Source organism: Somniosus microcephalus, chromosome 19, assembly GCF_052327205.1.
Source record: "Somniosus microcephalus isolate GS21.2 chromosome 19, FLI_Smic_1.0, whole genome shotgun sequence".
Lineage (NCBI taxonomy): Eukaryota > Metazoa > Chordata > Chondrichthyes > Squaliformes > Somniosidae > Somniosus > Somniosus microcephalus.
Window position 1 is genome coordinate 21,905,006 of NC_141005.1, and position 6,631 is coordinate 21,911,636.

Consider the following 6,631-nt stretch of genomic DNA (forward strand, 5'->3'; position numbering starts at 1 on the left):
CCCGCCCTTTACCTTGAATCTATGCCCCCTAGTTATTGACCCCTCTACTAAGGGAAAAAGCTCCTCAGCATCCATCCTATCTATGCCCCTCATAATTTTGTACACCTCAATCATGTCCCCCCTCAGCCTCCTCAGCTCCAAGGAAAACAAACCCAACCTGCCCAGTCTCTCCTCATAGCTGAAGCGCTCCAGCCCTGGTAACATCCTGGTGAACCTCCTCTGCACCCTCTCTAACGCGATCACATCCTTCCTGTAGTGTGGCGACCAGAACTGCACACAATATTCCAGCTGTGGCCTAACCAGTGTTTTATACAGCTCCATCATAACCTCCTTGCTCTTATATTCAATGCCTCGGCTAATGAAGGCAAGTATCCCATATGCCTTTTTTACCACCTTATCCACCTGTTCCGCCGCCTTCAGGGATCTGTGTACTTGCACACCCAGATCCCTCTGACCCTCCGTCTTGCCTAGGGTCTTTCCATTCATTGTGTATTCCTTTGCCTTGTTAGTCCCCCCAAAGTGCATCACCTCGCACTTTTCCGGGTTAAATTCCATTTGCCACTGTTCCGCCCATCTGACCAACCCATCTATATCGTCCTGCAGACTGAGGCTACCCTCCTCGCTATTTACCACCCTACCAATTTTTGTATCATCCGCGAACTTACTGATCATACCCTTTACATTCATATCCAAGTCATTAATGTAGACCACAAACAGCAAGGGACCCAGCACCGATCCCTGTGGTACCCCACTGGCCACAGGCTTCCAGTCACAAAAACAACCTTCGACCATCACCCTCTGCCTTCTGCCACTAAGCCAGTTTTGTATCCAATGTGCCAAGGCACCCTGGATTCCATGGGCTCTTACCTTCTTGACCAGTCTCCTGTGCGGGACTTTATCGAAGGCCTTACTGAAATCCATGTATACCACAAGGTAAAGAAGTTTCTCCTGAATTCCCTATTGGATTTATTAGTGACTACCTTATATTTATGGCCCCTAATTTTGATCTCCTCCACGAGTGGAAACATATTCTCGACGTCCACCCTACCCCTCAGTCTTCTCTTTTCTAGAGAAAAGAGCCCCAGCCTGTTCAATCTTTGCTGATAGGTATAACCTCCCAGTTCTGGTATCATTCCAGTAAATGTTTTTTGCACTTTCTCTATATCCTTTTTATAACTTCCAAAATGGATGGTGGGACCCAGGAGGAAGAGGATAATTTAAACTTTTTTTTCTTTAAAAATGCATACAACAGATAGATTAGGTTGTATTCACCATATGAAGTAAAATAATAAAAAGTAGGGGAGAAAATTGGGAAGGAGAAAAAATGTAGGAAAGAGAAAACAAGGCAAGCAGAGGTAAAGTGACATTTATTATCATAATATTATTGACTGTTTCAGTCTCAAGGAAGACCAATATTTCCACAGACCTGGCAGCAGTCTAAGGATTAATATGTGTTGCTGTATATTTTGTAACATTACATTTAATTTGTGATACATCTGCCCAGTTACTGTGCCCCTGTCGATCTCTGTGCCCTGTATCTCAAACATCCTGCTCTCCCACACAACCCGCTGTCATCCGCACATTTAGACATTCTGCTTTTCACACTCTTATCAAGATCATCGATATTGTAAACAACAGAGGTCCTCAAACTGACTCCACTGGCATACTCTGCTTTTTAAACTGAGAAGACTTGGAGATGACCCTGGTGCAGTAAAGGAGAAGGCAAGGTGAATGAAGAAGTACTGATAAGATGATGCCAATCTTGGGTTTTGAAAGCCTGAAGATTGTAGAAGGGGTGGAAAACTGAGGGGGGTAAGGAATTCCACAGCTGTGACATCCAGGAAAAGCGTCAGTTGGGAAAGAAACAAGAAAGACTTGCATTTATATAGCGCCTTTCATGACCTCAGGGCATCCCAAAGCACTTTACAGCCAATGAAGTACTTTTGGAGTGTAGTCACTGTTGTAATGTCGGAAACACGGCAGCCAATTTGCGCACAGCAAGCTCCCACAAAGAGCAATGTGATAATGACCAGAGAATCTGTTTTTTTTAGTGATGTTGATTGAGGGATAAATATTGGCCAAGACACCGGGGATAACTCTCCTGTTCTTCTTCGAAAAATAATGTCATGGGATTTTTTATGTCCACCTGAGAGAGCAGGTTTAACATCTCATTTGAAAGACGGCACTTCCGACAGTGCAGCACCCCCTCAGCACTGCACTGGAGTGGCAGCCTAAATGTTTGTGCTCAAGTCTCTGGAGCAGGACTTAAACCCACAACCTACTGACTCAGAGGTGAGAGTGCCACCCACTGAGCCACAGCTGATATTTAGAAGGAGATGACATGATAAATTTTGATTTCAACATAGTGAGGATACAGGGAGGAGGAAGGATGTGTTGGACAACACTTTTGGAGCTTACAAGGGACAAGAGAGGAAAGTGAAGAAAAACAATGACCTGAGTGATATCAATAAAATAGAGAAAGGCAAGAGAGAATGCTATGGAGAGAGAGGTTGGTGGTTGGAAGAGAACAAACAATCACCTACAGGATAACAAGCTGCTTCTTGTATTCTGCCCAGGAGTGCAAGAGAGATGTTAGGAGAGCATCCCACAGGTTTGTCTGCTGTCTAAAGCTGTCCAGCAAACAACTTTATCATTGACCACTTCCCATTAGGTACCCCAATATAGCTTTCAGTTTAGCCACCTGTGAGGGATCGTATCAAACATATTTCTGCAAGTCAAGATCTACCTCATTATGATCATTCAATCATTCCCTTAGATTCGCAAAGCATCCCAATAATTTTTTTAGGCAGCACCTACTTTTCGTAATCCCATCTGATCTAGCAATTTCTGTTTCTACTTTTGATCCTGAACCATTTCCTTCAGAACACACTCCAGTTCTGACGAAGGGTCATCGACCTGAAATGTTGACTCTGTTTCTCTCTCCACGATGCTGCCTGGCCTGCTGAGTGTTTCCAGCATTTTCTGTTGTTGTTCCAGTGTTTTTCCTACTTCATTTGTCAAGTTACCAGCCTGTAATCTCCAGAATCATAGTTCTGATCCAATTAAAATCAGAACAGCAATGGTTTTCAGCTACTGCCTCTGTTTTTGATGTACAGTGAAACACTTTGGCCACAGCTCCCACTCCTTCTAACCTCACTTCCTGAAGTATTCTTGGATAAGTTCCTTCTGGCCTGTTATCCAGTGATTATTAAGGGCCAATCCAATACTTTTCTCTATAAGCTTGGAATGCTCTTCCACCCATTCAATTCGGAAGGGAATATTAAGTTTGCTAAAATGAAAAAGTGCAGATAATATTTTCACTGTACTGTACAGTTCTTTGTCCCACTATCCCAAACCTTTCATCTTTGAAACACCCTACTAATCTTCACTACTTTGCCTGCTTTTGAGATTCTAAACATCAACCCTTCAAATTTATTTTTCCAATCTTCTCTTTCCTGTGGGTTATGAACCAAGGCATGTTTTACAACCTGCCTCAATGATGATGAGCATTAGCCCCAACCTCAGGAGAGACATCCCCCCCCCCCCACCCCGAAGCAGAATTGGCCAGAGAAGCGACTGGAACAGCATTTGAGAGAGCGTTCTCTGTACAGTTGTGTGGGAGTGGGTTAAATGCAGTGTTCACCCAGTCCCGCTCTCGAAACCATTCTCTGAAACACCCTAATGATTGTGTCTTACTGTCCTACTGTTGGTTGAACCAGTTTTATATATATAAAATATATATATTAGTTAATGAATCAGAACTAATTTCTCCAACTTTGAGAGGGAGAATCTGCTGGAGGACCTTGGGGTCTAATCCTTGATGCTTTATCACTATTGCAATAATATTGCACCACCCCCGCCCCACCCCTGTAGCACCAGTACGGCATCTCAATTCCTGCACAAACCATGCTCGAGGCTTTTCTGAATGAGATTCTCAGTGTAGTGCCAATTTAAGGGCAGCTTTGTGTGTGACTTGTGCCCACTAGAAGGTGGGGGTTCAGGCTGCCCGGAGCTCATTTTACTTACAGGCCTTAGAGACAATAAACTTTCATCCCCCCAAACCCAAGGGCAGATTAAACCTCAGGGCCTGGAGATGAAAGGGCAGCATTTTAACTGATGATTCTACCCAGTCATTATTGAAATTTTACTGACGACCAAATGTTTGTGGTGAGCATCTGTTTAGGTTTAAGGTTTCCATAGCTACCGCATTTTTTTTCCTCCATTTGTAAAGAATTACAAACGTTATATTTAAGCAATAATGTATAAAGATGTTTGCTGTACCAAGGGATTGTGGATGGGATGGCGGATTGAACCACAGGTTGAATCCACTGACTTACTGATTCACCACCGCCAGACCTGGAACATGTGACACAGTGACGGCTTATCTCATTGGGCTATTCCAGAGTCATTGTCGTGGTACCCTCAGTCAAACACAACATCGTGGTCAATAGCCAATCGGAAACATAGAAACATAGAAAAATAGAAGATAGGAGCAGGAGTAGGCCATTCGGCCCCTCGAGCCTGCTCCGCCATTCAATGCGATCATGGCTGATCATCCAAATTCAGTACCCGGTCCCTGCTTTCTCCCCATACCCCTTGATCCCTTTAGCCTTAAGAAATATATCCAACTCCTTCTTGAATATATTTAATGAATTGGCCTCAACTGCCTTCTGTGGTAGAGAATTCCACAGGTTCACCCATTCAAGAGTGTGTGCTGGTACAGTCAGCTCTTATTTCTTGAATCAAGAGTCTTCCGATTGTGGTTATTTTTTGTAAAATTAGTTTTTCAATTATGATGCGCACCTTTGAAAATAATCGTGTGCTTTCGATCAGAGGCATTCACTGCTGAAAGATTAAGTATTTTCACCTTTAGTACCTAGTGTCACTATCAGGGAGAGGCACAGCACGGGCTGGATGCGAGCTAACAGCCGGGCGATTCCTCGCAGCTGCTACCGCTCCGCCAACGTTACTTAGTCGAAAGTGCAATGGAAACTCCAAGAGCTCCGAGGACTTTCCCGGCCAATGTTTCCTCTACTCTAATCCTGTGCCTTAACTTCAAGCTCAGCAGAAGACTCCCAACTATGGCAATGCAACTTGTCTATTGTCCACACCAGCCATCCTGACACCCTCATATTGCCCATTTACGAGGTGGCATCCCTCTTTCTTCTGCGTTTAGTGCTCAATATAGTCGAACAAAGTCATTATCCTGTTTAAAATTCAAATCAATAGCTTAGTTAATGTAGCAGACAGGAATTCAATGCAAATGTGTTAAAAAGTGTAATAGAAATAGCGAGTATAAGAATTTTTCCTCCAACTACAAGTCAATTTGTGCCAAATTATGGCCAATTTTGTGCCGTAAATTTGCACTCATTAAGATCTAGACTGAGAGAGGAAGGCTGCTTAAACTCTTTTCACGTAGGATGCCTACAGCTGACAGAGCGAGGCCACCTTCAGCCCACCAGTGTGAGCTGGAGATGAACCCAAGGTCAATGTTGCAAAACCCAGTCCTTTAATGACATGTTCATTTTAAACCATCACTTCTTGCATCGAATTGTTATCAGACTAACTTTTGGAGCAGACCCATCTCCCAAAGGCTCAGTGGGTAGCTGCACCACCCAACGAGCCATAAAGAGCAGGAGATCCCAGCTTCGATTCCCAGAATCAACAGAACTCAGCTGGGCCAGCTATAAGCAGTTGTCTCCAATTGGCTTCCGCACTCCTGGGTTAGGGAGTGGAAAAATGAATCATATTTCCTGCTCCTAATCGCTATCCAGTGACCACCACCAGAAAGTACACTTGTGGACATCTTAGGAGAACAGGATCGGGCTTGGCTGTAATGCTGTCTCAAGTTGAACATTCTACTAGCCCTCACTGTCTAGGCTCACATGAGGAACATCCACTTGGAGAGATACCAAAGAGCAGCAGGCATCCATGGAACAGCACCCCAGCAGGAAAAGATAAAGAAAAAACCTTGCATTTATATAGTGCCTTTCACAACCTCAGGATGTACTTTTGAAGTGCTAGGAACCAGGGCAGCCAATTTGCGCACAGCAAGCTCCCACAAACAGCAATGTGATCATTACCGGATAAACTGTGATATTAATTGAGGGATAAATATTGGCCAGGGATAATGTCCCTGCTCTTCTTTGAAATAGTGCCACAAGATCTTTTACATCTTCCTGAGAGGGCAGGCAGGGGCTTCGTTTTTAATGTTTTATCTGAAGGTGGCACCGCTGACACTGCAGCACTCCCTCAGTACTGCTCTGGAGTGTCAGCCCAGATTATGTGCTCCAAGTTCCTGGAGTGGGACTTGAACCCACAATCTTCTGACTCAGTAGGTGAGAGTGCTACCCACTGAGCCACCACAGTCTGCTCCTTTAGCAATGAAGAGGGAAAACTGGGGCGGGGGGATCAAACCAGTTCACCCTCACAAGTGTTAAGCATCCATAAATAACTTTGCATTAGATACATACGACACATTCCATTACTCAAAATGCAGTTATTTTTCCCCCTTTTGTTTATAGAACATTGAGACATAATTTCTTTTTTTAGAGGGCATGTTGAAAAAACATTGACAACAGACTTTGTTTCTGTTCATCTTCTTTGTATCTTTCTTAGTAACTAATGATTC